Genomic DNA, 18028 nt, shown 5'->3' on the forward strand with positions numbered 1-18028 from the left:
GACTTTTGAATTGAGACTATTAAAAACAGGATGAACACGTAGAGAGCCTTTGGAACAGGAATTGGGTTAGTATTCCCTCAATATTAAATGAACATATAGCTGTGGCCTTTGAGCCATTTTGAGCCACTAATGAGTGCATAATGGAAACTAGTGATTGCACCAAAGAAGAAAACTGACGAAAATGAGCTGACACAAAACATGCATTTCCTTCCTCCAATCAATACCTCAGAGGCTGGAATGTACAATTACAGATGATAAGGAAATAGTCTACTTCTTCTTTTGGATGCTTTCTTTCATTTTTATAGTAGTTAAAAAAAAAAAAAAAACTATGGAGGCACATTGGCACTTTGATCTAAACTGAACGCTGGCCGTAAGACCTCAACGTGCCACGTCTTAAGAAACCACATGGAAACAGACAAGACAAATTCAGAAAACATCCTCAGTGATTGGCCAACAAATGTGACAAAAAAAGACTCACTAGACAACCAAATACACAAACACTGTGCAAATATGGGACACACACACTGAGTTAAACAACAAGTGCGCATGGATGAATATACAAGTATTGTAATGCATCAATACACGTGCATCCCAGCTGCGCTTTTTTGGCATCAACTGGAAACACTTCCATCGTGTTGTGAATATTTGCACCACATGTGTTGTCAAAGTCGTTTTCTTTTTGCGTGTTTTGTTTATTTGCGTTTTCATCAGTTACAGAGGAATGAGCTCTATCAGGACCACCACACTGAAATTTTATTGTATTCTTAATGACATAAGTGACACAGACCGCAAATACTAGTACAACTTTTCTAAGATATAAATCTAGGTTCCTCGAGAAAAATCTGTATTTCAAACAAATCTTTAATGATTCATACAGAGAACATGTTATTCTCCCATCCCGTCATGGTGGGCGATAATACTAATAAGGATATTAATGCCCAAACAAGGCTTGGCTTTCGAAAATTTAAAAATTTTAAAACATCTCAACACATAATTCCACATAACAATTGGCCTTGTGGGACCTTTGGGAACTTTGAATAAAATTACCAATTGAAGATTTGTTAGATTTGACATCTCATTTTCATAGTTGGCAGTTTACCTGATCTCACTCCAGGTGTGTAATATAGAAAGCAACCTTAGGGAAAAACATAGGTCCTGCTTTTGGTAGCTGGATCAGGAAGGAAATTTGGGACTGATTACCAGGCAGAGTGACCCGATCTGCTCATCCTACCTTCCCCTCACCACAAAACCTCACCCCCTGAACTGGACCATCACATGCCTGCTGTTTGACCGGGACAACTCTCTGGGACAGGAACCACACAGGAAATGGTGTAACTCGACACAGATAGGAAGTCACGCAGAAGGCTGGGTGGTGAAAATGAAAAGTAACTCAGACACAACTTTTGTAGTGATGCTTGCTGTATTACAGCTGAAGAGAGTCTATCACGGTGGCGGCACTGCATTTTTTTTTTTTTTCTTTCGGCCAGATTGAGCCCACGTCAGGGAGCTAAGCTGGCTGTAGGAGGCAGTAGTGGAGGGATTTACCATTCTCTGGGGATTGCTGAAGCACGCCTCAATTCTGTGGCAGTAATGAACCTCGCAGTGGCGTATGTAGAAGACGCTGCCAAGACTCTTAACATCACTGATATAGTAGCGAGAAAATATATTCAATTAATACACTAAGGCAGACAGTGATACTGGACTCTCCAATCCAATCCGCTTATAGAACACCTAATAGCATATGAGGAGGAAGTGCATTGTGCTAATTTGTCTTGTCTGTGAAGCACTCTGACAGCCCCATTGATGCTGACATCTCTTTAACATGAGGTTAGTGGGTGTTTGGCCTCCCCTCTAGTCGTTTGTGAACTGCAGAGCCTGGAAATGATTAGGCCTGGGAGGGCAATTAGCCTGAGCATCGCTGGGCTAAATATAGTCCAGCTTGGCCCAGCTCTGCTCCTGGGTCATATCCACACCACAGCTTCCATGAGGCATGTTAGCTCAATCTGGATCCCGTTTGTTTTATGACTGATGCGAAGGCCATGCTGACTCAGATGCGATAACATAACTCAGGCGTCGATCAGGTGTCCCGGGAGGGGAGGAAGTGAGTGGGAAGTAGTTGTAGAGAGAAAAATGAAGGGATGACATCCAGCAGGGAGGTACATGTTAACCTCGATCACCAGAAAATATGAGTTGGGGGAGAATCTTCCTAAAGGTGAGAAGTTGACTGAGTCATACTTATTCATTCCTTTCCAACTAAAAATGTGTCTACATCCTGTGCCCTGCTTTTTCATGATCAAACCTACAGCCATGTTTCACAAGAATCAAACCTTGGTTGGGAAAAACATGCTTTCCCACAGCCTTACACCAACTAAAGGGAATGCAAAGAAAGAATGCTTTCCCATCACACGGCTGCCTGCCCCTCCAGTCCCCATATCTCCCACCCCCCCGTGAGAAAAAAAAACTTAGAGATTTTATCCTTAAAAACAGGAGGTTCGCCCACTCGTTCACCTGGGACGGCTCTTGGACGGCGGAGGCAAGCTAGAAGGTTATAGGAGCCTGGGAATGTTTAACATCAAGAAAGCAATCAGAACATAGCCAGAGCCCTGGGAATTGGACAGGAAACATGGAGAGTAACCCCTTCCTGCCTGAGAGGAAAGAGAGGAGGAAGTGATTTGGGTTATGTGATGAATTTCTACTTTAACCTGAGAGGGAGGCTGTAGGTGTTTATTGGTAAACTGTGTTGTTTTTTGGTTTTTCATTTTTCTTACAAATGCTACATTTAGCCAATTCACATCAAGACTTTTTAAGAAGCTGAAAAGAACCAGTTTCACTTCCCCTCCAAGTAAAATCTGTCCAACTCTCTGAACTTGATCTCCACAGACAGCAACGTTCAGAGAGGTGATGTGTGGAGACCTAGGGCTCAAATGGATACAAGAAAAGTACTGAAAAAAAAGGTCGTGCCCTTTAACTCATCGTGGACTCTGCCTCAATTTCCCCATCACAGACTTGAACCTATATGTCTTTCAGCAGACTATGTAGACTCAGGTGGAACTTGGGTGGAAATGTCCAGGCACAACACTGAATTAAGCGCAAATTGCACAAGACAGCACCGGAAACAGAGGTTTGTTTTGTAGCCTCAGAGAAAGTGAACACTCAACGGGTAAAACCTACTGTAAGAGGCCTGATCCTGCACTGTCCTTTGACTGACAAATACACAGAAGCTGCAATACACAACACCTTGAATCTGCACCACGGGCCCTGAAACAGGAAGCTTTTTGCACTGTAAAGATGTTTCTCTTTGTCAGTGAGCAAAAATTTTATAATGATTCACTGATTCAATGATTCAATTGTTTATTGCTACATAAAGAATATTTTGGATAATTTTGTGACTTTTACAGACAAAATGAATGATAAATTTTCTAAAAAAAAAAAAAAAAAAAAAAAAAAAAAACACACAACACACAAATGTATAAAGTTAAATGAGATAATCTATTATTTGCAGCCATAAACTCTAAACTAAAGCAGCTTTTATAAGGGGCACGCCAGGAATCTGTTTACTGACCTGTGTGTTTGTTCACACATTTACAGATTACCACAGAACAAAGAGCACACATGCTGATCAATTTCCAGCCTGTTTTTTTTTTTTTTTTTTTTTTCAAACCTAAGTGGAATCTTATGTGGGGATTTTTCACAGTATTTTATAGAGCAAGTGCATTAGGTGCCTAAAATAAAGAGTTGATCTTTTATGAGTGTATCATGTATGCACATACATGTATTTATGCTTTTATGTATATTTTATATATTTTCTTCACAGGAATTAAACCGAGCAGGAAGTCAAAACCAAAGAGAAAAAACATACTTGACAAAGTTGCAAAAGAAGGAGCTCTACCAATCAATGTCAGGTACACGTGGACTGCACAGGTGGTCGGGTGGTTAGTGCGCTTGCTATGTAATTGCTGTGTTCCAGGTTTGAATCTGTCCAAGGGAACTGTTCCGATGGTCATTCTCTTCTGTCGCTCTCTGTTTCCTCTCAGCCTTTCTGCCAATTACTGTTTTACATAAAGGCATAAAAAGGGCCCAAAAAACCCCCTCATGAATACATTTTTAAAAATCTGGCACATATAAATGTGATGCATGTTAAGCCACTTGGCAGTTTTATGATATTATGTCTGAAGTTATAATCTAGTCCACAGGGGCTGTGAATGTTCGTACCAAATGTTAAGGCAAACCATTCAATACAGCTTGTGTATTATATTAATACTCCAACCCAAAATCATAAACCTGCTTGTTCTCAAAACTTAGGCAGACACCACAGTGATCAGGAACCATAAATGTCCAAAATTAGATAGCGATAGATAATACAGAAATTAAACCTTTGACCTCCAGGTGGTATTAGAGGTCAAGGCATCGTAAGGATTCCCTCTGCGTGGACCAAACTACTACTCTACAACTTTTATTTAGATGCACAGTGCCAATTGTGCATGTTATTCTAATTTATCTTGTGTTTTAGTATTGTGTTTTAACCTTGGGGCTGTAGTACTACCTGAACCTGAATTTCCCTGTGGGGATTCCCAAGGTGTTAATAAAAGCGCTGTCTATGTCTGGATTTTTTCACAGAAATACATCAAATATCAGTGAACAGTCCAGAGAGTTAGAATGCTTGGCACAAGTGACAAACTAACAAACTAGCACTGTTACACAACAACAACTACAACCACAAATTTAAATGGGCCAAAAGAACAAACAAACAAAAACTATAAAAATTTGGATAAAGACAAACTGTGTTGTCTACTCTGTTCAAATGAAACACTGACTGAAACAATCTCTGTTTATGAGAGTGCTGCAATACGAATCCGATGACGCATTGTTCTTCATGGAGTTTGGAGGAAAAGATGGGGCATTTAAAGAGTCAACACAGCAGCTGACAGCACCACCTAAATAGCGCCTACCAGAAAAACCCAACTGGATTTAATCCCAGCCATAAATTGCATCCACTGTGTGCCCACTGTATGAAATTCCCTGTAAAACCTAACATTATGGCCATACCCATAGATATCCTTGTAGCTTCTAGCAGCAGAATAAAACTGGAAAATGCATCTATCATCAAGAGAGGTTATTTTGGTGGCGCATACTGGTGTGCGGACATGCTCACTGCCCTGTTTATAAACTGTTTGTTAATCTATCATTTTTCACAAGAGGGATGCGATAACAATATGGTGTGGCTTACAGCCAGCGTGGCTGCTATGGAAAGATCGAAGCATGTCCTTGGAGTGACATTATTTATTGAAATAAATTCACTCAAGCTGAAATATGTATTGCAAATGCATTATGAACAGTGCTTCTGATGGAGCAGAGAGGGCTTTAACTCAGCATAACATTGGCTTGCTCTTTTCAACAGATGTCCCTTGTGTGACACACGGCAGGGAAAATAGAGAGGAAAGGGTCTGAACGCTTTAATTTACCCCTTTCATGAATGGAGGGGATTTCCTTTTATGGCCTGTTTGAATGTATAGACAATTTAGAGTCCTTCTCGGAGCAGATTCTGATCTTAATTACTTCGTTAATTAGCTGTGATTCACAGGGAGAAGCTTTGCCCTATCCAAAGTCTCTTTGCATTGCTGAGGGGGCTCCTCAGAAGCTCTCACATCCTCGCTCTCATTTTAAAGCACCAATTCCGCACTCGTGACACTGATTTGCAAGTCCGCCTTTGCTGAAGGTGGGCTTTTTTTCCTCAAATGTCAGCAAACCCCACAGAGCTCCAGCTCTCCAGTTCTACTGCCTGAGGAAAGCAGAGCACATCAGACCTTTTTCTCTCCCCCTCCCAGCCCCCGCCTCCCTCCGATGCAGACTTATATCACACGGATGCATTCCACAGATTTATGTTTATTGTTTTCCAATGAAAGACGAACGGCTGGTGCAACATCCTGCGTGCTCTTCTCACTGTGTGATTAATATTGCTCCCTCGCTCCAGAGTGCCTCAACCTGGCCAATCGATGGAGCATTTAGCTAATCAGAGGAGGAAGCAGAGGGTAGGAAGAATAAAAAGATTTGTCACAAGCAGTGGGCGTTGAGTGAAGTCGCTGGACAAACAATTATGCTTTTCATTTGCTTGTAATGCTTACTCCCAACACTGCCTCGCAGGTATCACTCATCAAGGTAGCTCAAGCTTTTACCACCTCACGACTATACATACAGCAGCTGCTGTCTTGAAACAGGCACCGCAGAACTTGGGCAGAAGTAGGCGTTTTGGCACACAGGCTAGTTTGAGAGAAGCACAGGAAGACAGACAGTGAAGAAAGGTAAGGTCCAGCTGCAGCAGCTGCTTGCCATTACACCACCTCACCACCTCCACAGCAGGAAATAAGCATCATTTAGTACTGACAGGTACATGCTGAACCATTGCTATCTCTACTCTCAAACCAACCAAATAATGGATTACAGCAGTTTAGTATTAGTCTTAAGCCTCTCAGATGTCTTTGCCAAGGTTAGTCAGTTACCTTTCAAAGTGTGAGTGTATGCTTTCCTGAGCACGATGAAACATGAGGTAATACTGGTGTGCCCAAGTGTAGGTTTAAGAGATTTCACTTCTACTTTTAAGAGCAAACGGTATCAGCTTGCACAAGCAGAGATATCTGACATGCAAACGATTTCTCTGTGCACAGCTGCCACTAGGACAGAGAAAAACAGCAGCAAACAAGGAAAAAAAATCTCTCCTCAAACATGTGAGGTGCTTTTCTGCTTGTGAAAAGCAGTAATTTAGAAGTCTCTGGTGAGCTGTAGAGGGCTTAGCGTGTCCAATTGGATCTAGAGTGTAGCTGCAGACCTTCCTTAATGCACTGCCAGGTCACCATTACTGTGTGAAAATGGCAATACAAGGCCAGTGGGGCTGCTTGGAGCTCAGGGTACATAAACAATGAGGTAGTACGAGCAAAAGGCTAAGAAAATCCACTGCATATACTTATACTTAGAGCCACTGCCCTCACTGTTTCTACCTTTGGAGTACAGTGTCGAGAAGACATTACACCTGAGCACTACAAAACAATGTCATGTAAGTAACAAACTTCATTGATTCAGGTCCAGCAGCTAATGTTGAGAAAGTAGCCTGACTTAACAGCATTGATTATTCTTTATAAATACCTTTAAAAACAAATGTTGCGGTGGGAAAGTTAGAGCCACTAAAAGGCTCAAGTGAGGGGCCATATAATGGTCTTGTGAGTGCTGAAGTCATCCCACATCCCTTGCTCTCCAAGTATTACAGAGCAACAAACTTCCTAACTTAAACCCAACCCCTTGTCCAGATTGGCAAGACTCTGCCAAAGAACCTTTGAGGTTTCGTATAAAGTGACATTTCTATGTCATTTTCCTTAGTTAGAAATCATGTCTATGTTTCATATCAATACTGTAAATGTATCACAGTGCTTGGTCAGAGAACTGCACACAGCCTGCATTCAGAAACTGAGCTGCAGCTTTGTGATGTCACAATAATACAGTCACCACTCTCAGCCATGCCAACAACAGACCTGTTGTTTCTACAGCTCAGGGAATAACCTGATTGAGCGTATGTCAAAGTACAATGGGGCTTTTGGTGCGTCAAACCATAAATACATCCTCTTATAGATGTCAACATGTGACTATTTTGATGATTTAGCTATTGTTTTAGTCAGTTGCTTTAAAGAATAATGACAAACATTTGCTGCCTGTGATGATTCTCCTTACTCTTCATGATAGTGAAGTGAATATCTAATGATTCTGAACTGACAATCTCACAATATGTGAAGAAGCCAACCTGCAAAGCTTTGACATTTTTCAATTTTTTTTGGCATTTTCTAGAAAAAAAAAAACAAAACGATATATTGAGAAAACAACTGGCAGGTTAATCTATAATGAACAAACTCAGTTGACTGCAGAGAGTGTAGGGATTAAAACCACAGCTGCATAAAACTACAGAGGAAGCACTTGAAGGATTCTTAGTCATTTCTAAATAGAATTTTTCTCAGTGATTTCCACTTCAAAATTGACTTAGTACCTCTACACAGGGGAACCTAAATAAGTTAAATGAGTGTGTTTTTCCTCTCACTGGCATCATGTCAACTTGAATACAGGATTTTGACTTGAGATGCTTAAGTCTGATGGTTGTAGCTCATCGGCTCATCTCAAAATATCAGTGGCACCATCCCTCCCCAAGTTCCTGAAGTCTGCAATAAAAATGTTCAAGACTAAAAACTTAATTATCACAACAGTCTTAGCACCATTAACAAGTTTAGACATCCAAGCGTCTGCAAATCACATCTGAAGTACGAACTCAGATGGACAAAAGGAGAATATGAATTCATCCTGCAGCCACAACAGCCGGGGTGATCTCCGCTCCCTGGATAAGTGAGCACTAACTACAGTATATTTGCAGCATATTCATTTGGAGCCCAGTGTGCTCCTGTACTTCGAAGCATCTAACGTGTGCCAAAATAATCTATAAATACATTAGTTCAACTAGCACGCTCCACGGACACACCGATTAAGATTGAAGAGAAATTAAACCGATCTTTGTGATTATGGAAACTGAAACACAGCTTCAGTTTATATAGTAATAATAATAGTACAGATAGCCCACAGTTTCATAAGACTAAGTATAACATTTTTTTTATCCAGAGAAAAGCACCACAGGCCAAAACAGGGACTGTAAGGAGCGTGGTTCTAATTTTAGCAGACAAAAATATTGTGTTTTATCCTTAAATAAACTCACCCTTGTCTTAAAAACCCCAAGTGTATTATCCTTCCCAATAATATATGTCAACTGTAACATTACTATTGCAAACGAGACAGCCAAGTCCGAGGTGGAGCAAAATGAAATGCCCAGAAACAGACAGGAGAAAACAAGCAGTCGGCTTTGTTATGTTGTCTGTGACAGCCTTACAGGCCCTCCGGCTCAGTTTCTCCTCTACAAACAGCTCTGTTCTGAGGCCCCAGATGTCTCATTACTGTAAAACAAGCAGCAAGATGAGCGACTTACAAGCCACTGGCCCACAACGATGCCTCCCTTTCAATTAGGAAGGATTAGCCCAGCCTGAGCGGGCCTTCCTGTGCTGCGATACGCTACCTTGCATCGCACAGGACAGCCATATGTCAGACCTAAATAAATTAAAGAGGAGCTGAAAGCCTGGTGATAGCAGAAAGGGAGTTATGGCTCCACTATGAGCACACAACATGCTAAATAGGAGGAGGATGCTGTAGTTTCTATAAAACTTTACACCCTATGAAAGGGCATAGGCAAAAACACAGGCATACACCTTCACTCACTGACTCCCATAAATTGCACCCATAGTGGCCCACGATTCCCCGGTAGGTTTAGAAGTTTTACTCAGCATGCATTAATCAAGTGATAAAGCCAAGCCAGCAAGAGGAATTTCTGCAGTGTCATTCTTTGGCTAAGCCGACTGGGCAGATCCCATCCCATCCCGTCCCGCAACATGTACTGCAGGAAGGATAGCAAGGCCCTCGCACCGCCGCCTGCATCACTCACTTTTATGGGAGTGGGGCGGTGTGGGGTTTAACAAGACATTTTACTCGTCAAGCGAACCGACATTACATAACCATAAAACGATGAGGTCCACAAATCACCAGCGGACTTGGGAGGAGCAGTTGGGGGGGGGGCTTGGCTCGCGTGGCTTATAACACTGCCAGCAGAGAGTCTCGTGTTTGTGTGTGTGTGTGTGTGTGTGTGTGTGTGTGTGTGTGTGTTAAACAATGACAGATAAGATTTCTTCTATAACTAGTTTGTGCTACAGTCAAAAGAGTGTAGGCCACATGCTGGAAATCTCTTCACCCGACACTGGAGAATGGAAATGCAGCTCTTAAACGACATCTACCCGTGCTGCCCGCCAATCACTCGTCTGCATTTTCCAGGCAGTCTGTGCCATAGCTGGAGCGACTCCACTGACCAGGGGCGTCTGTGGTTGAACTCCACTAGTCCGCAGGTCCAGAGAGGCAGGCAGTGAGCAGGCAGGCAGGCTCCGCTAAGCCTGACACGGAGCACCCTCACAGGGGGAACGACTGAGTAATGGCAGGGTAACTTGATCCAGGGCTGGGAGGGAATGGGAGCAACCCTGACGCCTAAATCATAGCTGTGGGATGGAGAGAAGGAGACGCACAAATGTGTTTGGAAGAAAGACAGGCAGGGAGATGAGAGGCTGAGGAGACAGTGGGTGGGAAAAGCAGAGAAATGAGCAGCGGGGGGGAGGGGTGAGACAGTATATTTGAGAAACAGCCAAATGACAGGGGATGAAAGTGAACGCCTCTCTGCTGCCTTTCATGCGCGTGCCGCACCCACCGCCGGTGTGGGAGGGACCTTAGAGAAATGACAAGGCGTGGGTTTGGGTTTCAAATTCACAAGCCACTCAGACAGAATAAACCCTTGGAGGGCCGAAAATGACTTACATTTTCCCTAATGTCTGGAGCTAATTGAGAAATTTAGGTAGACATAAATAAATGCATCTTTATTCGCAGAGACCAAATCATTCACCAGGAATCAACCTGTCCAAAAGAGCATCCCCATGAGACATCTGTTATGATGTTTATATGCATGGTTTAGGTGTCCCGTTTCTCGAGTAATACTGTGGACTGAACCTGAATCATTTCAACTCAGGTCAAGTGTACAAAAAGACTGACTCACCTGTCATTTTATAGCATCACCCAATCTACATCTGAGCTTTGATATTGATACTCCTTTCTATTTCAATACATAGAACATGTGAAAAGAGCAAGGCTGAAATACTCAAAACCTTTGTTTATTTCAGTTTTGTAGATTAATATGTATTTATTTTGTATATATGTATATTAACTATATATTAATGGATTAATATATAGTTAATTACTCTTTAGGTCACAAGTAGCATACGTTTCGGCCATTTACGCCTAAAAACTGAGCTAGTTGATTAATCAACAAATCAATTTCTTGTTGATCTTGTTGACATCAAATTCACTGCAATAAACCAAGGGCAGAGAGTTTCGTAATTTTTTTTCCCTCATACACACAAATGACACTATAGAGTAAAACGAGCTCTTTAAAGAAATCCCTGCCCAAAAAAAAAAACCCACAAAAACCATGACTACCACTATATATGGATCTAAAAGTACCAACACAAAATAGAAAATAATAGAAAACCCCCAATTACGGTAAATCTCATTTTCAGATGAAGCCACAAGGCAATTTTTACATGATCACAGCAGAACGCAACTTCCACTTTTTTTATTTAGCATTTATTCAAAGAGTAGAGATAGTGTTTTACAGGAAGATGCGCCACAAGTCCTACTTCCTTAAAACTGGTCTGGGTTATATTATTTAAAAATGTGTAGATGATGTGGACAGTAGGCAACTGAAGCTGACCAGGGGTTAGGGCCTCAATACAGGCAAGCTTCAGGGGCAATAAGGGAGGGGAAAATACTACTCCCTCATTTCCAAGACTGTGGTTAATAAAAACTGAGCTCTATAAAAAAAAAAAAGAACAAAAAAATAAATAAATAAAACTGTCTGATAAAATTTGTTCTCATTTTAGAAGAGACGTGATGCACCATAAATGTATCGTTGCAGTGAGCGAAATGACAGGTCCACAGACCAGCAACCACACCACAGGTCCACTGCAGTGGGCCACACTTATGATGTTACCACATGACAACTTCTTTTTTTTTTTTCCTCATTTAATTTAATTTTTTTTTCTTTTTTTTCAAACCAAGAGCATGACGAGGAAAATGGTATTGCTAGGAAGTGGAACACAGCCAGGAACTATGCTAATGCTCCAAGGAGCGGCCTAATATAATAATATGCCTTTGCTGCCTGCAAGCCTACAAATCCTGTAAAAGTCAGTCATTAAGCTTCACATGTAATTTTCATTAACTTTTCTTGGAAACAAGAGTCAAGCAAAACCAACAATTTAGCAGAGAAAGAAATATTCACCAGACTATTACTGAACCACATCCTCCCTTTTTCCATCCACAATATGGTCCACATTCATTATTCAGACTAGAGATGCACTTTCCTTGTTCTTCAACTCTCCACTCTTGACATCTTTGGGCAGCACTTAACAGACAGGATATGTATCAGCCCTCATAATTCAGGTATGACCATAAAAATAGGGGGAAAAAATCTTTAAATGAGAAGCTGATTTTAATGGTTTTAAAAGAATTACGCTAAATAGGCTGATCAAGTTGAACCTCACATTTTCACATAGGAAGCTTCCCCCTTTGACTGCTACACCGAATTAGCCGACATATTCGTGTTTCTTTAGAGGAGAGCTGCATTTTAATTCAGTTTTGTGGCGCCTATACCGCACCCATAATGTCGCGAAGACATAATTTTAAAAAGTAGGCCAAGCCTTACAGCACGATTTAACTCAGAATAACAGAATGAGGAGAAGCTACACAGCGCCCAATCTGCATAGCAGTTCATGCAGGATGACTGGCTGAGTATTGGCTGTATTATCAAACCTCTTTGTGTAAAATGTCAACAAGATTCGGGAACTCTTTCAGCTTTCTTCAGACTTGGGAATGGTTCTTCAAAGACTGGCAATGAGTGTCACCTGAATAAAGAAATCTTGTGTGTGTATGTGTGCGTTATGGTAACACGATCTTGGTTACAATTGAGCGGAAATGTTAGACAAGCATCTAAGTTTCCTCTGTCTGCTTCCACCCTCATCTCGCCACACATGAAACCACACTGGAGCTGCTCGCCAGCCAAAGTAAACGCTCCAGTCGTGTGTTTATGCTGGATGCCAGGGTTAGTTGCCAGCCCCTTACTCATATTCTGGTGATAAATGATATCACACAGTGTAATTTTTCATTCATAATCATTGTATCAAATGAACCTTTAAGGGTGAGAAATTTCCCGCAATGAAAAAAAAAAAAAAAAAAAAGCCTTCACAGTGAAACTCTGCTCTGTGTGTGTGTGTGTGTGCGTGCGTGGGGAAGGGGTGTTCCTCACACTGACTCATCTATAGGGTTGCTCTGACTCTGCAGAAGTCTTGTATGTGTAGTTTTTTTCAATTTTCTAAGTGAGCAGTAAACTGCTCTGGAAGGAGCAATAAAGATAAATGAAATGAAATTTACCAGATGGAGTCAGAGCCAGAATCAAAGCAGATTTATATATGATCAGCTTTATAACTAAGTCACATGCGGCTGCAACCATGGAGTGTATGTTTATGTTTTCTGCTTAGCTAAATACAATGCATTTACAAGAGCGCAAACAGAAAGCAGCCCCTCAGGTCAAGTGATATATTCAATAGAGCTGAAAATATATTGGGGTCAAATTACACACATAAATCTATTTATGTGTTGTATCTATTGTTTTTTTTTTTCTCAAATGATTCAGTCCTTGAAACAGAAAATTTAAGAAAAACCTAGTAGATTGCCATTTGAAAATCTGTAATTGTCTAGTTTTTGGTATTTTTTGGTAAAAATACTTCTCTAGTTATTAATCCCAATTAATTTACGTTCAATTAAAAAAATTAAATCTATAGATTAATAAGCATAATACATTTTCCACATTGAAAAAAAAAAGTTCTGTATGTGATTGAGTGTATAAGTATAAATATATTTAGTTGAGTTGTGTACTTTCCATTTATGCCCATAAATGTCTGGTAAATTATTATTAGAGTTGTAAAAAGCCAAATGATCTCAACTTCTCAGAAAGCTGAAGACAACAGGTTATTATTCTGCAATGATAACACTGCACTACATGCTAAAAAGTCATTGCCTATGTGTGGGGCGTGACCCTCTCCTCATCATCAGCACAAAATATGTCTGAGTCAGCAAAAGACCAGAATTTATGGCGAAAATAACCAGTTCTAATAATGTTGCCTTAACATAAGTCAGACTTTTGTTTGACTGATCTGACACTATCTGGGCCTGACAGAATTAAATCTGACTGAGAGAAAACCACTTGGGCAAAGCCCTGAAGCCTCAATATCTCAAAAAACAAAAAAATAAATACATAATCCTGTCTATACAGGGAACTGCCTACTTCTGAATTCACATGAACTGGAAAAGTGAAGCTATTAATGAAAAGAAAATACTGTTTTTATGTGGTGTTCCCCACATAAAGACCTCTGGCGTGTGGATGCTGACCTTTATAGCTCCTTTTATGTGACAAAAACTGGGCTGCTGAAGATAGTGAAAATAATAAATTGTTGTATCTGGAAAGGGAAAGCAGGAACATTCACTGGAACATATACCACAGTCAGAGAGACTTCCAGTTCCACTAAAATGGCTCAGACCCAAGGGGAATTTTCTATTTCACCTCTCCCTGAAATCCATCTTCATTTCAACACAGCTGATTATATTCCACATTTTTAACATCTTAGAGATGTTCAGCCCAACTATTCACTCATTGATCACTCATGATCATTGATGGAACACCTCGGGGCCAATGAAATGTCCCAGACTGGCAGTAGCACTGCACACACCGCCTGTTCACTGAGACTAGATCAGTCCCCTAAAGTGTACAAGCTACAGGAAGTCAACGTGTCAAAGCGAAACATGTAATGTTGAACAATCTTTCCAATGAAACATCAGGTCTGAGAAATACTTTCTGCAGCTATGCTCATGTACTGTACTCAAGTCCTGCAGACAGTAACCTTTCAAAGCCCTGTGTACAGGTGGAATAAATATAAGAAAAACAGAAAAGTAGAAGCAGTATAGAGATTTACAAGAGAGATGCACTGGCTCTAACTCTGAAAATCTAATTCAGAGGCACCCTAGTGGCTCACCAGTTCATCTTTGTGCTGTCTTCACTACACCCCTTGTCCTCAGGGTCAAAAATGACCTGCCTTAACAGAACCCCTAAAATACAGCAGCTTGATTGAATCTTAAGCCTGAAATCTATTTTGCATGATGAAACAACCTGTCAGTCACCACAAACTTTGGGAATATCTGGGTCTTGCCTCTTCACACTGCAGAAAGACTGCATTTAATCAGTGGACACCATTCGTTTTTATTACAACACACCTGTCATAACAAGTACAGGTTAACTATTATTATTTGTGTTAAAAGGTACCGCATAGGTGTAAACATTAATTTTTAAAACAAGAGATTGTACTTATATAGCCTAAGAAAGTAGCGGAAATGTGCCGAAAGTACTTTTGAATGTGTTTTATTCAAGGTAAACAATACTGAAACAGTTGGCAACACAGTGATACTAAAAAAACTACAAAATACTTTTCTTGTTCCTCAATCACTCCCCCATCCACAAACTGTACAAACAACAACAATAAATAAGAAGAAAATAAGATGATAAATACGAAAAAAAAAATTAAAGAACAAATTAATCTGTTTTACTTGGCACAGGATGAGCAGTATGTAAGTGTCTGCCCATGGTCCTTGCAGACATACTTATCACATTTATAGCACTTAGTGCTTGTTTTGTGGTCCTTCTTTGCGGGGCAGATTTGACACCTCCTCCTCTTGGGTCCCCCGGCACCCAATATCATCCCTCACTAGTAGTTATTTATTTTACTCCTATGTTGCAGTCATTTTTTAGAACAAAAACTTGGCTAAAAAAAAGTGTAATCTTATCTGATCTTAGTAAGCAAAATTTTGAAAATTTAAAGAAATGACTGTTTTGTTTGTCTGTAAACTTGAGTCATATGTGGAGGGGAGATGCAGCACATGTGCATGAAAGTTATAATTTTGTCAAAGTTCAGTCAGAAGCACACATAATCAAAACATAAACAAAAATTACCCCTAGAACAATCTCTGTACCCTTTTTGTGTGCAGCTATCATGTAAATATGAACAAAGGCAGTGTTTCACTTTTTCTAATGTTTGTCTCACTGGAGGAAAAGTCATCAAGTTTCAAGATGGAAAAAAGAAGGTTAGCAGAAGAATGATCACAGGGGCACTTTATGAGGCTGAACTGCAAATAGAACCACCCTAGAAAATATGCATATTTGGCTGTGCAACAAAAATAACCATTTGATGAAGGCAGGTTGATAGAAGACAACCCAAATCGCAGTGAACACACAAGACACAAGGTAGTCCATTTCTCACCACAAGTACTAAATACACCCTGTTCTACACCTCTACTGGCAGCACCTCTCAGGTGACACAGTTCATCTCAGAGTATGTATGATAAAGTTCCCAAACCTCAGGCCAATCTGCACAACCTGAGTTGTAAATTAAATTGCACAAAGTGCCCAACACAAGTCAGTCTATGTCTTCTGACTATTTAACATGATTGTGCATTTACTCTTCTGCCATAACGTCCACATTGCATTTAGCTTATGACATTACATCCACAGCAACCAAATCATTGAATTAACCCAAAACTGACTCACAACAGGTGAAAACAGTTACTACATCCAGGTCGACACTACACAATGTCTGTTAATGAAGAATAAACTATAATCCACATAACCTAACAAACTCCTGCTGGAGAGTCCACACTCTGTAACCCTCTGTCTGCATCTGTCACCTGCACAGGTGCGTGTCCAGATTTGCTTAGGTCCAGAGGGAAGAGAGGGGCATTTAGCAGTGCACAATGCAGAACTAGTCTGTTGTGTGTTTACACATTTCTTCGGTCTTGTTTGTGTCTGTGTATGGATCTTACCCATTCCTGCAGGGAATCCTGGACTAATGACGTATTTGTGCGATGCACAGCTGCAGGGTTAGCCAGAGGCCTGCTCTGTACACACACTTACACACAACACAACACAAACCTGCACAAACACACAGACACTCATCGTCTGACAGCTTAGCCACATTCACCTATCCACTGAGTACTGCATGTGCAGGCTCAGTCCAAATACACACTTTGGAAACTGTGTTGTGAGACTTTGAAGCTGTTATTCAGACTGTAAACACAGAGCAGGGATCTTCCCTGCTGTTTGTGGAGGCTACCGTGACAACACTGCAAACGAGCTGTTTGGCTTCATCTTTCTCGGCCGAAAAGCGGGCGGGTTGAGTGGAAACGGTGGATTAACTTTAAGCATGTCTCACCTGGATCCCCAGTTGTGTGGCGGGAGCGCCTTCAGACTACACAGACGCTCATTTTCCGTAAATACCTGGCAAAACCGTCGACCCTCACAACTGTTTCTCTCCAGCCATTTTGAGTCAAACCGTCGATTGATTCCAGCGGGGGCGACGAATTATCACCGAGATTTTTTATCAATCACATTTTCAGGGGGTGCGCAAACAAAAGCAATCAATTCGAGTCTAGAAGATATAGAGTGTATTTTCCTTTAGTAATATGTGTTTGAAACAGGCGAAGAAGTCGTGTCCTGTTGTCGCTTATTTCCCAGTAGACTCCCACTCCCCCTCGTTTGGCATAAATGGTACGACCCGTAATACTCCGGGCCCTACGTAGCCCTGCTCGGTGGAAACAGCCAATAGGAAGAGCCGCTGTGGAGTAACCTGTAGCGGTACACTACAGAGCTGTCACTGTCACACAAAACACAACACAATCTCAGCAATGTCACACTGTTGAATAAGGCCACAATGTTTTTATCTAAAGGTGCAACCTTTAGACGCTCGAATTAAATGTCACCCTCTTTTAACCATATCATTAAAGAAATATGGATACAGCCTTTTTTTTATTGCTAATTTTGAATATAAAAATGTTCTAATGGTTTCATAAAAAATATTTTCAAAAATCGATATTATTACAGGAGATGGCCACTGGTGGAGTTATTTATATCAGAAAATTTTTATTGTTGTTGATTTTACATCATAAAAAGTTTTGAATTGTTCCTGTTGGAGCTACTGTTACTGAGGATGCATTGATTCAATCTTCCTCACCTGATACCGATTCTGATACCATTGATACCAATAGCCATTATCTCATGGCTGATTCCTGATCTCTTTAGTTGAGGACACTGATGTAAATAATCAGTATCAGATGCAAGCTCCCATTTAAATGTTTTTTATACTGGTGGGTAGTTTAGTTTGTCCTGGCCCCAGGCCTCCACAGACACTTACTATGACCATGTCAATTGGTTATAGGAATTTGATTAACTGTACACTGGAAATTTAGAACATTAATGTACACT

The 18028-nt window shown here is 40.8% G+C and overlaps 1 protein-coding gene across 1 annotated transcript in view; it reads right to left on the bottom strand.

Moving 5' to 3' along the window:
- znf438 (zinc finger protein 438) overlaps positions 1 to 17099 on the bottom strand; it is a 43792-nt gene extending 26693 nt beyond the window's left edge. The window contains exon 1 of the mRNA XM_029529467.1: positions 16980 to 17099. The gene's annotated coding sequence lies outside the window, so the exon portion shown is untranslated. The remainder of the gene's footprint in view (positions 1 to 16979) is intronic.
- Between the last annotated feature and the right edge of the window lie 929 nt (positions 17100 to 18028).

This window comes from Echeneis naucrates, chromosome 20 (assembly GCF_900963305.1).
Source record: "Echeneis naucrates chromosome 20, fEcheNa1.1, whole genome shotgun sequence".
Classification (NCBI taxonomy): domain Eukaryota; kingdom Metazoa; phylum Chordata; class Actinopteri; order Carangiformes; family Echeneidae; genus Echeneis; species Echeneis naucrates.